This window comes from Leptodactylus fuscus, chromosome 7 (genome assembly GCF_031893055.1).
Source record: "Leptodactylus fuscus isolate aLepFus1 chromosome 7, aLepFus1.hap2, whole genome shotgun sequence".
Taxonomy (NCBI): Eukaryota; Metazoa; Chordata; class Amphibia; order Anura; family Leptodactylidae; genus Leptodactylus; species Leptodactylus fuscus.
The window spans coordinates 46,075,825-46,096,764 of NC_134271.1; positions in this window are offsets into that span (position 1 = coordinate 46,075,825).

Genomic DNA, 20,940 nt, shown 5'->3' on the forward strand with positions numbered 1-20,940 from the left:
ATCTGGTGGCAGCACTTCTGTGTTATGGTTTGTGGTGTATGACTTTATCATAGGGGTCGTCAGTTTTACAATTATTGACCGTCACTCCGAGGACTTCATCTGTTTTTTTTTTTTCATTTAAATCGGCATACGGAACAAAAAGGTTGCCTACCCCTGTACAGTCATATACCTCTCTTTACAGGTTCCCTGTCACAAGCTAGGATTCACTTCACCTTTTTTATGCTATGGCTGCTTATAGCAATGTGAACAACTCCCAGTATTGGAACAAGAATGGATCGATGAATTTTCATTAGGAAATTCTTCCTCATTTTGCAAATAAGCCCTAATGTGTATGTAGACGTCTGTGTTTTCAATATGTCATATTTTTGTAATATATCTTGTAATATTTAAATTGTTTTCAGATTCTAACATGTGAACATATTAATCCTGCATGTGATTTAACCATTTCTCTACTTCTCCAGGCTTTAATTGTAAACAGGGCTCAATGGCGAGTACATTGTGCTATCTGTCTTCCCTTGCTGCAGCTGCAGTATAGCATCAGGAGCCCATGATCATCACTGTGAATAATTTGTGCCAGCTCCTGGGAAAAGAATCAGTTGGCCAGTTCTGTGATTCAGATCCAGTCCCCAGGCAAGGCTTTTTTTCTAGTTCATTGGTGCCAGACTTTAAAGTAAAACATAGACATTTTAATATTCAATGCAGACATTACTCTTGTTTTATGCAGAGTGGTTGTCCGACCTGGAGACTACATAACACAACCACGTCTTGCTATATGCAGCCAGATGTCCTATTAGGAATAAATCACAGAATCTTCATAGGGAACAAACGTTATACAGAAAGGGGGGCACTTATTTAATTTACATTGACAGATACAACAGTGTAAAATGACATTTTACGCAAAATGTTACTTTGTTTTATTCAGTTTTTTTTTTTGTACATATTTTTCCTACCCACTTAAAGCAATACAAACTATTTGGCTCAGGCTACACCACAAATCCACACTATGAGCTGTTGGGTTGAAGACTTGCTATGTATTGTGCACTACTAAAGTTTCTGTTGGAGCGTGATATTAGTATGGATGGTCATAATTTTTACTGTAAAACTGACAAAGCTGCAAATATTGTGACTTTTGCATGGAACTTTCTGTTCTAAAGCTTTCAAAAATTTCCTTTAGTATATGATTTGCACAAACCAAGCGCAGAACACAAGCTTTGCACATGTACCTGTCTTGTAGCCCCTTTCTGGAAATCCACCACTTTTGCTGCCCTACAAGATAAATGGTTTCAAAGGCTGCATTAGTATAACATGCAAGTATTTGACTAAAGATGGGCAAAACCCTCAGGAGTCATTTAGTTTCGGGTTCATCTAGTTTGGCTCCCTGATTTGTTTTGGGTCAAACAAGTTTGGTGGGAACCACACCTTAAATTGGCTTAAAACGTAGTGTAGGATATTCTCAGGACTACTAGAAATGCATCCAATGTCTAGCTCTCTGAGGTAAACAGAGCTGAAGTTATATCAATATGAAAGTGACATTATACTCTGCGGTCTCCTCATACTCATGACTCTCGGCCTGTGACAGCTGGTGGTCTATTTACAGGCCTCATCAGTGACCCTGGGCCCATGACGTCACAGAAGAGTACATGTCTTCAAGAAAGCACTGACGCCACAAGGAGACCCAAAAGAGGCAAGGTAAATATGATTGTTCTTTTTATTTTGTTCTCCTCCCCTGGGCCTCCACCTATTATACTAGTATAGAACAATGCAGCAGCCATTTTAGTTCTCAAGAAAACAATTTCCATTTGTTTGTTTTGATAAAAATAAAATAATTTTGGATACTTGGGTCGAATCTGATTGGTTACAAACCAATTCGCCCACCTCTACATTTCAGCGTACCATCTCCAAAGTGTTGCACTACAAAAAGTCTCCATGTTGCCCCAAACTAAATGTGGATACATTAGTTTCCTATTGATAGTAAGGCCTGGTTCACATCTGCATTCGGGTTTTCATTCAGGGAGTCTGTTTGGGGGCCCCCCGAACGGAAACCTTTAGTATTAAAAAGCGGTTACCTTCAGGAAACCCACGGGCCCCATAGATTATAATGGGGTCTGTGTGGTTATTGCTCGGTTTCCAAACGAAACATGCAGAAAGAAAAGTGCTGCTTGCATGTTTCATGTGGAAACCGACCGGAAACCACACGGACCCCATTATAGTCTATGGGATCCACGGGTTTCCCAGGTAACTGCTTTTTAGTGCGTATAGGTTTCCATTCAGGGGGTTCCCAAGCGGACTCCCCGAACGCAGATGTGAATAGGGCCTTACTATGAAAGCTGTCATATAAATGCCAATATTGTGTTGTTTTATGCACTTGTTTTTTTTTCTCTTGCTGTTAGATTGTCACATTGAGATGCCCTGATCTTCTGCAGTTGAAAAAAAAGACCTTGAGAAAAGGTTGATAAAATGTACGTACAAGGTAAATGGAAACTAACAATGTATTATACTAGTGAGATGGAACATCTAGCCGGTGTGGTATTGTCTAGTAGGTTACTGCTTAGGAGAAATGCCATATAGATCCAGCTACAGTATACGGCTTTCTAAGTTTCTGTCCTGAGACTTTCAGCTTCTCTCTTCCTCATGATTTAATAGCTGTAACAATGGCGGTAATAAGTTATGTAAAATTGGTACATTCTAGGAGAAGTTGGCAACGTTATTCTTTCTTAACAAGTCAAGATTTTATTTTCTACAAACAATCCTGTTTTCCCTATTTAGGATCTCTGAGCCGCTAGTGGGAGACCTTAGCACTGACCTGTGGGGACTATAGCACAGTGTGATACTGTTGTAACAAAAGGTATTGTGGAATAAAAATATGCGCTGTCACTTCATACGTTCTACAAAGTGTGAGCAGTGGAGACAATATTTAAGGGAACATTCTTAGTATATTGATGTATGTTACAGATTTTGCCTAATGCTTGCACTACTACATGGACTACTGTAGATTAAAAATAGTGTCCTAGAACAAGATGATTTTTATGTCCACAATGGGGAAAATAGAAGCATTGCTAATAGATTTGGAGTTGTGTAATTGCTATAATATTCATGGAATTTTTTTGGAATAATAAAAATCCCATCTGAAAAAAGCACATATAAAGGTGCTAATGGCTACAAAATAAAAATTATTACAATTATTATCATTATTATTTTTTAGCATGAAAAACATGTTAAAAAACTAGAACCAAAACTAGAAACTAGAACCTTTTTTTTTAATCATTACATGACTTTTGTCTCATAAGTCATCAGGATCAGCTGTTGTATCTCTTAGGACCATTTTGTATTAAATATGACTTTTGATAATGTTTGATTTATTTTTTTATTTTTTAAGGCAAAATGACCAAAAACATAAATTTTGTATTTTTTTTTATTTTGATTTTTTTATAGTGATCACTGTGCTTGATAAATAATGTTCTATTTTTATAGTATGGGTTGTTGGAGACCTATTAATTCCAAATATGGCTATTTTTATTACCATTATTTTTCTGTTAGCATCTGTTACAGTGGTGACTGCCTTTTGACCTGAAATTTAAATCTAATTATGGTCACAGGAAAACCTTTGTAAAGATGTTAGAATGTGGGGAAATTAAAGTGTACTAAAAATTTGGTGCTAATTTTGATAAAATATTAAACATTTCACTAACTTAAGTTGCTTGATATAGATGTGTCCTTCTTTATCCTTCCTTTTGGCAGGACATTTTCATATACACATGTTGTGGGTGAACAGCTTTTCAAAATAACATGATTTTGTGATATTGTGTCATGAGGTGCTTCTCCTACATGTATGTACATTATGTGATCAAAAGTTTCCAGACACCCCCCAAAACATACGTTTTTCATATTAGGTGCATTGTGCTGCCACCTACTGCCAGGTACTCCATATCAGCGACCTCAGTAGACATTAGACATTGTGAGAGAGCAGAATGGGGCGCTCCGCGGAGCTCACGGACTTCGAACGTGGTCAGGCGATTGGGTGCCACACATCACACAGGTCAATGCCAAACAACGCCTTGCATGGTGTGAGGAGCATAAACATTGGACAATTGAACAGATGAACAATGTTGTGTGGAGTGTACACAATGTGGCGATCCAATGGCAGGGTGTGGGTATGGCGAATGTCCGGTGAACGTCATCTTCCAGCGTGTGTAGTGCCAACAGTAAAATTCTGAGGTGGTGTTGTTATGATGTGGTCGTGTTTTTCATGGAGGGGGCTTGTACCCCCTGTTGTTTTGCGTGGCACTATCACAGCCCAGGCCTACATTAATGTTTTAAACACCTTCTTGCTTCCCACTGTGGAAGAGCAATTCGGGGATGGCGATTGCATCTTTCAACACGATCGAGCACCTGTTCATACTGCACGGCCTGTGGCGGAGTGGTTACATGACAATAACGTCTCTGTAATGGACTGGCCTGCACAGAGTCATGACTTGAATCCTATAGAACACCTTTGGGATGTTTTGGAACGCCGACTTGGTGCCAGGCCTCACCGACCTACATCGATACCTACCTCTCCTCAGTGCAGCACTCCGTGAAGAATGGGCTACCATTCCCCAAGAAACCTTCCAGCACCTGATTGAACGTATGCCTGCAAGAGTGGAAGCTATCATCAAGGCTAAGGGTGGGCCAACACCATATTCAATTCCAGCATTACCGATGGAGGGAGCCACAAACTTGTAAGTCATATTCAGCCAGGTGTCCGGATACTTTTGATCACATAGTGTATGTGTGATCACCAAGAGCTTCAATTGAACTAAAACCAAGGATTTCATAGCATGTTGCAATATTATATTGAATAGGTTTCATGAGAACCAATCCAATATAACCAGATTCAAGCTAAGATGAGGATGCATACATTTGCATATTCTTCTTTTCCCTTAATTTACAATTTATATTACTTTATTTTATTATTAACCTATTCCTGACATTTGCCACAATAATACGGTGGATGATAAGTACTTATACATGGCGCCCCCTCAGAAGCTGAGCTAATGCCACAACTGTTTTGTCTACACTGTAATACACAGTAGAGGCCTGACAGCAATGAAAATGATCCTCTTTGATTTCGGTTTTTAACCCTTCAAATGTAAGCCAGGCATCTGATTAGAAGTGGCATGTGGGTATCGCCATTCCTGGAACAAGATTGCAAGGGTTGGTGATCTATTTCTATGACCACTTGAAGCTTATTGAAGGCTTACAGGCCTTTCATTGCTATACTTCTCTAACAAATGTTAAAGGAAAACTAATATTAATAATTAATATTCCCCAAATGTTAAAGGGGAATTAATTATGGGGTTATTAATATCTCATCATTATATTAATAACTCATATTCATTGTTCCTTTTATATTTCCTTTTCCCTATTAATGCTTATTTCTATTTCCTCCCACAATATGACAATATATACAGAGATAATACAATTTGTTTATTATTACCACCTAACACTAACATACTAAACTAAGTATAAAACAGTACAAAGTAAATGCAAGATCACAATGAAATGTCAAGAATATGCATAGTTCTATGTATAAAGCAATAATACAATATCAAATATATAAAACCCAAGTTACCTCAAAGGGTATGTTAAAGGGGCGCTATCAAAGAGGCAGTTCTCACATTTAAGAACGCACTCACCTCTGCAAAGCAGGTCTACTTCACCACACCCATATCTGCGCTCTCTCGCAATCTCAAACAGCTATTCACAACCTTCAACCCTTCCTCCGTCCTCCTGCACCCCCTCCGATATCGCTTATCTCAGCTGACGACTATGTCTCTTACTTCTAAACTAAAATTGACACCATCAGAGACAGTCACACCCTACACCCCCAACAACCCCTCCACCTAACTGCCCACTGCTCATCATCCTTGACCTGTTTCTCCACCATCATTGATGAAAAACTGTCCTCCCTAATCTCTAATTCCCACCTCACCTCCTGCGCACTTGACCCGATACAGTCACATCTCATCCCCAAACTCACTGAAGTCATTACTCCGACCCTAACCCATCTCTTCCACCTATCTCTAGCCAATGGATTCTTCCCCTCTGCCTTCAAACACAGTCACACCTATACTTAAGAAACCATCCATCGACCCGTCCTCTCCAGCCAACTATCGTCCTATCTCACTGCTCCTGTACGCCTCAAAACTGCTTGAGCAGTACGTCCACTCAGAACTCTCCTCCTATCTCTCGTCCAACCTGCTCTTTGACAGACTACAGTCAGGCTGCAGACCCGGTCACTCCACTGAAACTGCCCTAACAAAAGTCACTAATGACCTTCTAACTGCCAAAGCCAAGCGCCATTACTCTGTCCTGCTCCTCCTTGACCTCTCCTCTACCTTTGACACAGTAGACCACTCCCTCCTGTTAGAAATTCTCTCATCCCTTGGTATCTCAGACCTGGCCCTTTCTTGGATCTCCTCATACCTCACATTCAGCGTCTCCCACTCGCACACCACCTCCTCACCTCGCCCTCTCTCTGTAGGTGTCCCCCAGGGCTCCGTCCTAGGACCCCCTCCTGCTCTCCATCTACACCCTTGGCCTGGGCCAACTCATAGAATCTCATGGTTTCCAGTACCATTGCTATGCCGATGACACCCAAATATACATCTCTGGACCAGACATTACCTCCCTGCTGACCAGAGTTCCAGATTGTTTAGCAGCTGTAGCCTCCTTCCTCTCCTCCCGCTTTCTCAAACTCAACATGGAGAAAACGGAGTTCATAATCTTCACCCCACCTCGTATGGCCCCTCTTCCTGACCCATCTATCAAAGTTAATGGAACCCCACTTTCCCCTGTCCCTTGGGCCCGATGCCTTGGGGTAACTCTGGACTCCGACCTATCCTTCAAGTCACACGTTCAAACCCTCAACACTTCCTGCCGCCTCCAACTCAAGAACATCCACCGAATCCGCTCCTTCCTCACCCCTGAAACTACTAAGATGCTCGTCCAGGCCCTCATAATCTCCCGCCTAGACTACTGCAACACCTTCCTCCATAGACTCCCAGCAAACACCCTCACCCCCCTCCTGTCCACCTTAAACTGCGCTGCTCGTTTAATTCACCTCACCCCCCAATCTTCATCGGCTGCTCCCCTCTGCCAGTCCCTCCACTGGCTACCCATAGCCCAGCAAATTGAATTCAAACTACTAACGTTAACATAGAAAGTGATCCACAACCTGTCCCCTCCATATATCTCCGAAATAATCTCCTGCTACCTGCCCACACGTAACCTCAGATCCTCCAATGACCTCCTACTCCGCTCTACTCTCATCCTTTCCTCACACAACCGTCTCGCGTCTCCCGTGCATCCCCCATACTCTGGAACTCCTTACCATGACACATAAGACTGACCCCCACAATCACAGGCTTCAAGAAGGCCCTGAAGACTCACCTATTCAGAAAGGCCTACAACCTCCAATAACACTATCACCGTCATCTGAACAGTCTCTCCTCTCTCCTTCTCTCTCTACCCCCCTTCCCTCATAGATTATAAGCCCTCGCGGGCAGGGCCCTCTACCCCACTGTGCCAGTCGGTCATTGTTAGTATCATATCTATCTGTATATTTTGTGTATTGTATGTAAACCACCAAATGTAAAGCACCATGGAATTAATGGTATATATAATGCTATATAAATAAATGCTATAAAACAATCATCATCATCATCATTTGGAAAAGTCATTTTTAGATCAGCACATCCTTGCATAGCCTTTAGAAAGGCTATTCCACACTTACGTTTTGTATGTAAATTGCCTCAGTAGATTTGGAATAAGTCCGTTTTTATTCACATGCTAATGAGCTTCCACCGTGCACCGGAAGTGTCTGTGTGCACTGTCTGCTCTTTGTGTATGTATAGCAGAGTCTACTGTGCTGATGACTCGTCCCTGCTGTGTATACACATAGAGCAGACAGTGATGAAAGACAGGGGTGAACCTGAAGCGGTCGCTTCATGTCGCCTCATGGGAGGTGCGGCGCTGATCAAAGAAACTTTGTGTATGGTGTATGGTGGAATCTCATTAAGGGTGCATTCACACTACGTATACTGAAGCTTATTCTGAACATAAAACACGTTCAGAATCAGCGGCGTATAAAGCAGCTCCATTCATTTCTATGGGAGCCGGCATACGAGCACTCCCCATAGAAATGAATGGGCTGCTTCTTTCACTACGAGCATTCCCATTGAAGTGAATGGGAAGTGCCGGCGTATACGGCTCGGCATGAGCAGAGCTTACCGTACACGCCGCCACTTCCCATTCACTTCAATGGGACTGCTCGCAGTGAAAGAAGCAGCCCATTCATTTCTATGGGGAGTGCTCGTATGCCGGCTCCCATAGAAATGAATGGAGCTGCTTTATACGCCGCTGATTCTGAACGTGTTTTACGTTCAGAATAAGCTTCAGTATACGTAGTGTGAATGCACCCTAACATATGAATAAAAATGGACAAAATCTACAGAGGCGATTTACATACAAAAGGTAGGTGTGAAATAGCCTAAATGCTATGCAAGGATGTGCTTATCTAAAAATGACTTTTCCCAACGATAGAGCCCCTTCAACCACTTCAGTACCGGGCAATTTGTGGTTCAGGACCAGACACATTTTCGGGGTTTTTTTGTATGTACGGTTTTGAGGGCTGTAACATTTTTTTCTGTATGTCTCTATTTTTTGCGTCTTTTTGCGTCGGGGACACATAGGGCTTTATTTTTATGTTGTTTTTATTTTCAAATGTGTTTTAATTTTTTTTATATCCGGGAAAATATAAACATAATAGAAGGGAAATTGTGTCTGGTTTTCACTTTATTATTATTTTTTTTTATTTAATAACACAAAGTGCTACTGAAAAACTTTATAAAATAGATTTTCCTCTCTGTTACGGTAATCTTTATTTTGTATGGTGTCATCGGGGGTGGGGCTATAACCTTTAATAACGGCCTTTTATTAGCATATTATTTTATTTTTTTTAATTATTTTATTTTCATTTTTTTAAAACTTTTTTTTTATTATTATATTTTTTTTTTTTTTTCAGATTGTGTCCCCATAAGGTCATAAGAGACCTTTGGGGACATCTGATCACTTTTTTTTTTTTTTTGTTAGGGAGGCTGATTTCTATAACTATAGCTATAAATGAGGCTGCTACATTTAGCCTCAGTTGCAGGAGGAATCCAGCCTCCTGCACACTGTTGTTTACACTTACAGAGCTGATCTGGGTCCTGTAGGACCCAGCAGCTCTGGTAAGACGCTGCTCCCGGCGGATCACGTGACCGCCGAGTCACAGGGCGGCCCCATCATGGTGGCGCCCATAGCCATGTATACAGCGCTCATTGAGCACTGTATACATAGCGATCAAGAAGGCAGGGAAGGGAATAAACCTTCCCTGCCATCCAGTGGCGTAACTACCACCATAGCAGCAGAGGCAGCTGCCACAGGGCCCGGGACATTAGGGGCCCGGTGACAGCTGCTACCGCTGCTATCATTATTCTCGGAGGTCTTTTCGGACCCCTGAGTATAATGATTGGGGCCCCCTGTTGGTGGAATACTTTCCACCAACAGGGGGCCCTGAAGCTGCAGCAACGGCTGACACACAGGAGCTGCAGGTCTGGCTCCTCTCAGCGCTTCAGGACGCTCCCCCTCTCTCCCCCCTCCCTTTCTCTGCCTGTCCTCTGCCCACTAATAAGAGGGCTGAGGAGAGCCCAGGAGGCGGGGCTTATCCCTGCCAAGCTCCTGCTGTCCTGCACTCAAGAGGAGAAGAAGAAGAAAGGAAGAAGGAAAATGAAACTAAAGATACACAGGTACATACTGGGGTTACTAGGCTTATTAATATCAGGCATTTGGGGTGATTACTTTTGTTTTAGTAACTCCATGTGCCTCATATTAATAGCTGTTAACCCCATCATGTCCCTCACATTAACCCCTGTGTGCCTCACCATAAGAGTTACTGATATGTGAGACATAGGGGGGTAATAATAATGAAGATACTTTATTATTACCTCCATGTCTCTCACATATCAGTAACTCTTATGTGAGGTACACAAGGGTTAATGTGAGGGACATGATGGGGTTAACTGCTATTAATATGAGGCACATGGACTTACTAAATTGTAATGCACATGACCAGATTTTTTATCCACAATTGTCCTGGTATAGCGGTCAGCGGGTGACATGATAGTATTTAGTCCTGTAGGGGCCACTATGGGACATAATACTGTGTGCAGGGGACACTAAGGGACATAATACGGTGTGCAGGGGCTACTATGGGGCATAATACTGTGTGCAGGGGACACTATGGGACATAATAGAGCGCGCAGGAATGCGTAGGAGGGACTCGGTCGAGATCTTCGGTGATGGGGGGGCCCCATGTCAAAAGTTCGCCACGGGGCCCCGCCATTCCTAGTTATGCCACTGCTGCCATCTCTCTGGGAGCTCTGGCTGAAGTTACAGCCGGCTCCCAGCTTCAACAGCTGCATGATCTCCGTGCAGCTGCTGTGTTCTGATTGGCCATACCGGTATGTCCTGTCAGAACTAGGCAACCACTACGCGGACATTTATAGTCTATGGGTGGTCCGGAAGTGGTTAAACTCATTCACAACTGCAAGGATCTTATACACATACTCATACCCACCTAACAACTAAATATCCCTATACTTGAAACATAGGAGGAGATGATTAGATATGAAAGTTGGGCAGAGAGGGAGTAGGAGGGGAATATAGAGTTAACTGGGAATCGGTTCCTACTGCGAAATGGAGCTAAAGGGAGAGAGTGCTAGGTAGCCATACCAAAGGGAAAGAAGGATATCCTATTACTGAGTATCATTCCTCCTGGGCGAGCACAGGAGTGTCACTAGAATGTGTTGAAGTGTGGTGGACATGTCACTTCTATAAAGTTGGGTTGAGATGGCTTTTGGGAGATGAAACCACTGAAAAAACAAACAAACAAAAAAAAAATTACCGTTGTGCAAAGGTATTAATGTAACATCTTCTCAGGCCCCATTACATGCACAAATGTAGTCTGGAAATTACTCCCAATTACCAGACTGAATGCGGTTTGGAGACCAAGACTTCTTGCACCATAGTGATCTATGATGCTAGGAGCTCCATATTGTATATAATATGGAACAGGAGGCAGAAGGCAGGGATACAGGGACTCTTAGCATCATAAATCACTATGATGCAAGTCCTGGACTCCTGGTTTCCAAACCATAGTTTTCCCTGAAAATGCAGGTCTGCATTTTTCAGACCATATTTGCCTGTGTGCATAGGGCCTTAGTGTCCGACTGTTATATTATTTTAACAAATATAGCACTGGAAACATTTTAAAAGTAATAGTTTTAAGTTATAGGTCAGTGAGATTTACAAGAGTATTATCACAGACTAAACAGGTATTTTTACACACATTAGGTTGCATGGTAGTATTTCATAGCACTGTAAAGGCAACTTAAATTCCTCCAGTTGCCCTACTAAACTTTTACATACCTCCAATGGATTACCACATATTAGAGTATTACTGAATGTGTCATTTTGTAGAGAAATGTGTATGGGTAATTTTATCTTGATTCACAAATAGAGTTGGTAGAACTAAAAATGCCTAGGGCACCATGAGCTCTACGGCTCTGAAGGTACCCTTTAACAGATTTAGGCCTCACCGGTGTCATTTCAACCTGAAATGTTCCTGGCCATTGGGGAGGGATCCCATTTAAAAGTTTGAAATAGGCCCAGTCCTCCCTAGTTATGCCCTTTACGTTCCATTACTCTGCTACAGTTAATGTATGTTGTTCTCATCCTACAACAGATTACAGCAACAGACATTAGTAACAGAAGTGTGAACGTAGCATAGCCTAAAATACCTTTTTGGGCTGTATTGAATTCTTGGTGGCAATGGACATGGATCTCACATGTACAGATTCAACATAAAGCTTTGCCTTTTAACTGCTCCCTCCTCTCTCAGTGATCCTATCCAGTACTATCAACAGGGGGAGGTGTCATGGCATATGACTCTCCTTTTTCAAGGGAAAGAAATGAGGCGACTCCACAGCTTTTGACCAAGGTACATAATAATAGTGTGAGTCTCCTCCTGCTTTCCTTTGCTCCACTTGACACTGCTCTCAACTTGACTCCTGGTTTACCATCCTCTCATCATCTGCAGTAACATTGGTTGAAGGTGATGATCACTTAATGCAGGCCTTCCTTCCATTCAAGAATGGAGTGGAAGTAATAAAGCAGAGCTTGGAGACAGCATGGTGAACTGAACTGTCACTTGTAAGGGATATCTGGACTTCATTTGAAGGTACAGCAGGCTACTAAAAGGGCAATGAACATCCCTCAATCAACTATAAATTCTCATTATATTTTAGACATAAAGCAGATCCTTGACTTCTGATACTAAGCCTCATAGACATAACATCAAGATCCATGAGATTCCAGAATCTACTAATACAACTTAATTGCAGAAAATTCTGATGCTCCCACTCTTGCAAATCTAGAGTCAATCGTACCTTCCACTTTCCAGATTGCTAGAACCCAACCTGCATACCCTATTGGATCCAAGGACATTATCTGTTGCTTGCAAAGTCATATAATACACAAAACCCTCTTGTCAAAAATTTTAATTCAAAAAGTTGAAAAATTACCCTTGCTGGAATTCAATGGAGCACAGGTTTTTATCTATACTGATCTGCCTAGACAGATAGTTACTTTATTCATCTTTCAAACCCCTACTAGGACACTTACAAGACATAGTTCTTTAATACAAATTGAGCTTACTGTGTGTGTTGTATATTGTTCCACAGACACAAAGTCCCCACTCTTGATATGCGTGTGGGTTTATCCCACTTCTGCAAGTCTCTGGAACTGCCTTGTGTAGCTTTATCTGTGTGATTTCTAGCTTTGATAATCCCTGTTTGTTCCAAACATAATAATGAGCTGACTCAAATAACAAAGTACAAATACATGAAGGGACAATACAAAGAACTTTCTAAGGATCGTTTTACTCCTAGGCCAGTGACAGTGACAAGAGGACATCCTCTACGTCTGGAGGAGAGAAGGTTTCACCAGAAACATAGAAGGGGATTCTTCACAGTAAGAACAGCGAGGCTCTGGAACTCTCTGCCCCAGGAAGTGGTGATGGCGGATTCACTGAACAAGTTCAAAGTGGGCCTGGATGCCTTTCTTGAAAATAAAAATATTACAGGTTATCGATTCTAGATTTTAAAGCCACGTTGATCCAGGGTTTTTATACTGACTGCCAGATTGTAGTCGGGAAGGAATTTTTCCCCCTGAAATGGAGCAATTGGCATGAGCCTCATGGTTTTTTTTTTGCCTTCCCCTGGATCAACACTGTAGGGGATTGTAGGGTTATAGGTTGGACTTGATGGACTGATGTCTTCATCCAACCTCATCTATGTAACTATGTAACTATGACTCCAAACTATACAACTATGGGGAAACTTTCCCTGCAGTGCCACCATAAGCTTACTGTGTAATTCAGGATAGAAAGGTTTCCATTGCAATATATGGTCTTTTGACTGTAACTGCTCTATACTTTGAACATGGAAACCCCCACCATTTCAAAGCTTCATGCTGTTATATGAACATGGATTTTCTAACACAGAGAAGATATTTGACTTTTTTTTTTTTTTTTTTACACGTTTTTTGACGCGTTTTTTACAGGTGTAAAAGATTTCATTTAAGTCAATGGGAGTGTTTTTCTTACACATGTATTCTATATACCTGTATTATGCTAAAATACGCTTGCGTTAACTCTGTGTGCACGAGCCCTAATAGGCTCTAAATAGTTTTTTCTTCCTTGACACCCAGACATCTCTTCTATCGGAAAATAGATAACACTTGTAGATTTACTTATATATGATGGAGAGAGATCTTAATGCCTAACATAAATTGTTCAAAGAATTACAAATAGTCAGTTCCCATTAACTTGCAATAATACAAATATGGAAAAGTAGTGCATAAAGGAGGTGAAGCGGGGGTTTGGAGAGCTATGCAAGGTATGTAGTCCAGGTTGGCTGAATATACATCTTGGAGTGCCAAATGAAGAGCTCAACGGAAAAATGGCCTAAGTCCACATTTTGTCATATTTCAAATTATTACCTAGAAAGCTTCTTTGTACCTCGTTCTATGCATTGGGTTTACAAGGTACCTAGGATTAATGACCTAAGTCCATATATTTCAATGCAGAAGAATTTACATTCAATGGAATAATGGCCTAAGTCCAATACAAACTTACTTACTTCACTCTCGTTGGTCATTTTTTCATTGAAATTGTGACTTCCGGTCTGTTGTTTATATTAGTGTAAAAACTTTGTCTTATTGTTTAAAAGGCTCTAAATCGACTTTTGCACATATTTAGCGCCGAAAAGGGAGGCAGGTAATTATTATTCTTCATCGTTTAATAATTTTTACGGTATATTTGACGATATTAGCATAAGATTGCACTTAAGCCGACTGCTGCGGCAACCATAAAGATACGTGTATATATGTGGCTGTTTACGTGAAAAGGGCCCAGATCGTCGATACTAATTATAGAGAAAATAGTCCAAAACATATTTGGGTAAAAAAAATCACAATTTTGTTTTATGCAAAAATTTTATTTAAAAATATTATTTATTTATTAAAAAATATGTTTCGGACAATGTTACACCATAACCGTTACAATGATACCAAGAACTCCATATCGACAGTGTGGGCCCTTTTCACATAAACAGCCACATATATTAACGGTGTTCATTAGCTGATTACATTGGATAGATATATTCCACAATAATGCCCATTTGCTTTAGGCTAAAACTTTAAATTTCGTTTTTCTCACAATATTGATTTTTGGACTTAGGCCATTTTTCCGTTGAGCTCTTCAAATGTTGTTCATATTGTACCCTATTTTTTAGGGTAGACTTCACTATCTCTAGCACCCCAGTAGCTCCCCTTACAAGGTCAGTCTCAAACCTAACTCTATGTGATGTAGTTTTCCCTGTCTTGTTCTAACCATGGATACATATTGTCCTCCTGTTAACCAGGACTCACCAGGGGACATAATATTTCTACTGACATCTTAGTAATAATTTCTGACTTTGCTGATAAATGATCTGCTGTCATCCTGGTTCAGGGCAGCCATAGAATATTTACTGTACAGCTACACGAGTGACCAGAAGTTGTGAAGTGTTCACCCATATAACACTGTCTTGAGCTCCTCCAGGTACATATTTATCTCTATTGGCATATACCATACAACGCGTGTCCCCTAATGACATTTTTCTAGTAAGGTCTTGATCATAATAGTATATTTGATGAATTGTTTTCTACATAAAGTAACTTATTTACCATTAATGTTTTTGAATTGTCTTTGGTTTTGTTTTATTATAATGCTTTATGCTTTTTATCTTTTATTCACCTATCTATGCCAGAAGTGTAAATGTGGCACATCTTTGGCACACTGTCCTTTCTTGTGCCAAAGATGCACCACATTGTTACTTCTGCTTGCCACTTGGGCAGATGGGGAAAATGCCAAGGTGGTGTAGTGTAGGATGCCTCATCTCAACAAGTTTATTAGAAAGTTGATGCGAGTTATACCTGAAATCTATGCTGGTCCCTGACTAGTGTAGATTTCCATTCTGCTGCCTGAATTATTAAGAGGCTAGAGGCTTTTAATAATTCAGGTACATCTCGAACTAGCCGGGGACTTCATTAAGACTGGCGTACAAAATGCCAGTCTTAATAAATTCTCCCCATTGTCTTAATTTTTCATATTAGCCCACTAACAACTTAACTATAGCATTATGACTGCATCACTTGCACCTACTGCAGTTTAGCTGAAACAGACATAGATCAGCCTCAGGTTCTTTGTTGATCTAAATCAGGTCTAGTAGGTAGTCCATAGATGCAGGAACATGTAAAATGCATAGTGTGGGTTTTTGTATGCATAATTTCCTTGAGGTGAATTTGTGCAAGATTTATTACTCATATTGCATGGGCACACCCAGTAGTCCATTGCTGGCACAGGGACTGTGGCAATATGGCACTCAACTGGCTACTGCCTTAGTCCTCAGTGGTTTGCATACTGCTTATCTGGTCAATCCTTATGGAGCACCTACATTTGCTGTCACACCATCCCCTTGCAAGTCACTTACTAGAACTTCCCAATGGCAGGAGAAGGAACACACAATCTGGACATGGGGGTCTTCACTCCAAACTTGTTTAATGTGTTGAGGTGTTCACAACAGCAGATAAGTTGACACAACAACTGAACAGTAGAACTTTATAGAAGTAGAATAAGAGGGCAGATCTCCAGAACTCGGTCTCTAGCATGGGGAATGCACCTTCCTCCTATAAACCCATGCCACTCTTTAGGATACTGGTGGTGCCCTGGTTTCAGCAATCAGTTGACGTTGAGTCTAATTCTACCTTTGTCCCCAAACTCTCCAGGCCTTTTGTGCTGCCATACCTTGAACTGGTCTCCTAGCAGAAAGTTGCTGCCCCTCAAGCACTGATATGGATCTTTAAATACCATGTCCCTTCCAGCCCTCAGGAGACTGGGCAACCCCTGAGGTCATGATAACCTGAACCAACTAGAGTGCCATGTACTCATCAATGTGATACACCATACAGAGTGCAAGTACAACACAACGTGATTATAACCCTTACAATCATTCTGAATGTGTCAAGCTGTGGCACACTGTGCCAAAAATGAATTCAGTGTGAACAACAGGTTAGCCTCCCTGTGCCTATCTAAGCAACTGTTCCTGTGGACCAAGTGGAGCATGGCCAACTTTTTGAGGTGTATGTCAGCACCACCTTACAGGTACATGAAAATACACCACAGAAAAAAGATGCACACAGCTAAAAAGGAGCTATAAAACACAAATAAAGCCCCCCACTGTTTCTTTATCCACTGACTTCTCTACAGCATATGCTCACCTGGAGAACTACCGCCGTTCTGTGCCCTTCCTCTCTGGTTAAGTGCACACTAATGGATTTCAGATAGAAATGTGATTTATTTTTCCTAACCTACAATATCATCCAGTGAGAAAACAGTTAAAAGTTTATCACAAAAGTTTAGTATGAATATCTTGCTATCTGTAATAGAGCTTAATAAAACATATATATCTATCTATAAGTTCTTGCAACATCTGTTATCTATTACATAGGCAGATGCATTTGTAATTCACAGGCAGTGATATAAAAAACAGAGCAGTATTTCACTACAGGTGCCTTGAATTCAAACTGTAAGTTTCATGCCGTAGGATTACTAACCATATACCAAAAAGCATGGAAGAATACTAGATTGAAGCCCCATGCTGCAATAATAGGCAGGAAACCATAAGCACTCAAACACATAATTCATACATACTGTTTGTACAGTTCCTGCTAGATTTTTATGATAACTAATTTATTTAGTGCTCAGGCGAAGACTTTCTTTTTTTTGAATTGCATTTTGTACTCTTATTTTCAATTCATCAAATTATTCAACTTTTACTTTAACTTATACAAGTAAGAAAGAGGTTAGCAAGTCACTCAGCCAGCAGAAATCCAACTAGTCAGAATTTGATCATGCCGTGCATAGACCATTGTAGTGTCTGGTGGATTGAGGAATTGTACAAATAAATGTACTATATTTACATTACTGGAGTTTCAGATTTTTCTTTGTTCTGTAAAAATGTTAACCCTTTTCTTTATCATCAAAGTTGCTTGTGACTAAGTTCAGTGTATACGGCTGAATTGTTCTCTCCAAGCAATTCAATTTAGTTCTTCTTATGCTATGTTCACATCTGTGCACCAGTGTCTGGTATGGTCAGTTGGGGGAACAGAACAATGGACATATGGACTACTAAAACAACGGACATCAAAGGTGATCATGGACCCCATTGACTATAATGGGATCTGTTGGGTGTCCGTTGTTTTAAACTGCAAACTCTGGATGGAAGGTCAGACTTAAATCATTCAGGCGCATGGCAGTCACTGCGACAGAGTCTGCAAATGGAGACTCTGGTGCAGATATGATCCCAGACTTATTTATATAGCACCAACTTATTCCATAACACTGTACAAAGATTGCAATTATTGACTTACTTACAGCCCCAGGCAAAGGTCCTACAAACTCTAACACCTCAATAGAAATACTCTGATTAAATGTTATTAATCCCCCTCCCCTATCTGCTTGCCAACTACAACCTGCAAAGATGCAAATCTTGCAAATTAGAAGTCCTGAGCATATTTGACCACACAATTGATTTTCAAGGGAAAGTTGAGCTGGGGCCCCTCCTCCTTATTGCTTTTCAATTTCCACCCACTTGCCCAACACAAAAACAATGGGACTCATTAGATATACAAGTGAACCAGAACACAGTGGTTAACTTGGCAATGCTATTTCCACCAACTCTGTTGTTAATGTACCAAAAGATTAAACTTTTTCTGGAGGTGAGTGAGCTGCCTTAATTTTTTTTAGATCATGAAAAATTGTTTAACAATTGTTCACTAATAATAGCTGCATGATTTTGTGGGCATACGTGTCTTTTATTACACATGTATTTTTCAGCTATTGCCTCTGGTTTATTCCTAAACAATATGAGCTTTTACTATAATGAGGGCTCTGGCAAGTGGTAGCAGATAACTCATGTGTGCCTCTTATATTTTCTGCCACGTATAACTCTGGACTACAGTATATACTCCTGGAGCATGTAAAAATTGGTGAATATATTATACCACATAAGAGCTGGACACTGACTATATACTATGGCAGTGTGACTGCTACTGTAAAAGCCAATATGCCCAACCAGCAGCCAAACCCAGGGAATGAGCACCTAAAGCAGCATTATTAAAGGAAGGGGGGTATTTCAAGACTGTTTGGACAACATTTACCACATACTTATATCTCATGGCTCACATTACCCATAAATAATCACTCAATGCCAATCCTTGTGGGTAAAACTTGGGGTCGGCCACAGCATTTATTTGTAAACAAATTACCATAAACCCCAAAACAACAATAAACAAAACCAACACTCCATGTCCTGCTTCTTCCTTCCAGATCCTTCGCTTGAATGCTGAACCGCTGTCCAACAACGGGCATGTGGGCTATCTGTTTTTTTCACCAGGACATGAGACAACTAAAATAAAACCAAAATGACCAGGTACACCATCATATGGGCAGGGTGGGAGGGCATTGCTCTCGCCAATTAGGTAACTGACAGAAGGTGGAACTCCACCCCATGTGCCCTGAGTTTTATTTCATAAGCCCTGTCTGTAAATCTGGCCTTCACCAAGAAACAGGAGGGGAGAGGAGTCAATTAAAATTAAAAGATAACAGTCAGGATGCATCCGCCCAACAGTCCCAGACCCTTTTCACTATACATTTTAAGGGTACATTACTGGACCGCCTAAAAAAACCTATACTCACCTGTCCAGGGGCACACAGGGGCTTGTTCCGGTGGAAGTCCAATCAGTGGCCTCAGCAGTCACAAGAAATGACCCTAGACGTCACCGGTGACATATTTCAGTGACAGCTATGGTGGAACTATTTATAAGTAGTATTTGAGATACCTTCTTTTGTGATCCCTTCGTACAATTTAGAGCAGATTTTAACATCCGTTCATCAAACACATTTATTCTATACATATGATAAGGTAAGGCTGGAAACAGGAGGTGGCTCTTTTTACATTTCCATCACTTTGTTACTTTTGTAGGACAGCAAAATAATTTTGGTTGTGTCTTAGACGCTAGTAATAAGTAGACCCCTTTCAAACTCTATATTATGGAAAATCATGGAAACCACCTTGAGAGCTCTTCTCTTGCTTGGTATCTTGTGATGTAATTCTTCATATAGTCTAAGTAAAGTGATTGTAGGCAAGGCATAAAAGGATTGTTTACAAGATTCTATACTGTGATTTGTTCATTTGTTATCAGACTTGGAAATAATTGTAAATTCTCAAGTCTATAAAGCCGGAAACCGACTGTTTCAGAGGATTAATTATCCTAACATTGCAAAATAACATTCTCCAAATTCAAACACCCCCATGCCAATGCTTGAACTGCAGAACACATACTGGTTTCTGACTTCCAAACATTTCATACACAGGTTTACAAGACGATCCAACTGTGAGCTCAGGACTAATGTAAGGGAATAGTGGTAGCATCTTGACACTGTGTCAAAAAAGTGTTGTTATCAGGCTCGGAAATGTCCTGAAGGATCCTGTGATTCAGGTAAAGGAAACAAATGTCAAACAAAGATAGGATGAGGACTGTCTGACTTCTTCATATTGTGTCACTTTTAGACATATAACTAGTGCTGAGGATATTTGTACACAGAAGGACAGTAACAGAGAACATCTAATTAATTGTTATAATGTACTAAGGGGCTAGAATAATTATCAATCCAATCATATGATCAAGGCTGGCTTATAGCCTTCTGAATAGGCCTTAAAGTGAGTCTACCACCAAACCCAAATATATTCAACTACTACTACTACTACTACTACTACTACATCACAGAGCACATTATAGTAATAAACAGAATTCCTTTGTTAATTATTAGAGATGAGCGAACACTAAAATGTTCGAGGTTCGAAATTCGATTCGAACAGCCGCTCACTGTTCGAGTGTTCGAATGGGTTTCGAACCCCATTATAGTCTATGGGGAACATAAACTCGTTAAGGGGGAAACCCAAATTCGTGTCTGGAGGGTCACTAAGTCCACTATGACACCCCAGGAAATGATACCAAACACCCTGGAATGACACTGGGACAGCAGGGGAAGCATGTCTGGGGGCATAAAAGTCACTTTATTTCATGGAAATCCCTGTCAGTTTGCGATTTTCGCAAGCTAACTTTTCCCCATAGAAATGCATTGGCCAGTGCTGATTGGCCAGAGTACGGAACTCGACCAATCAGCGCTGGCTCTGC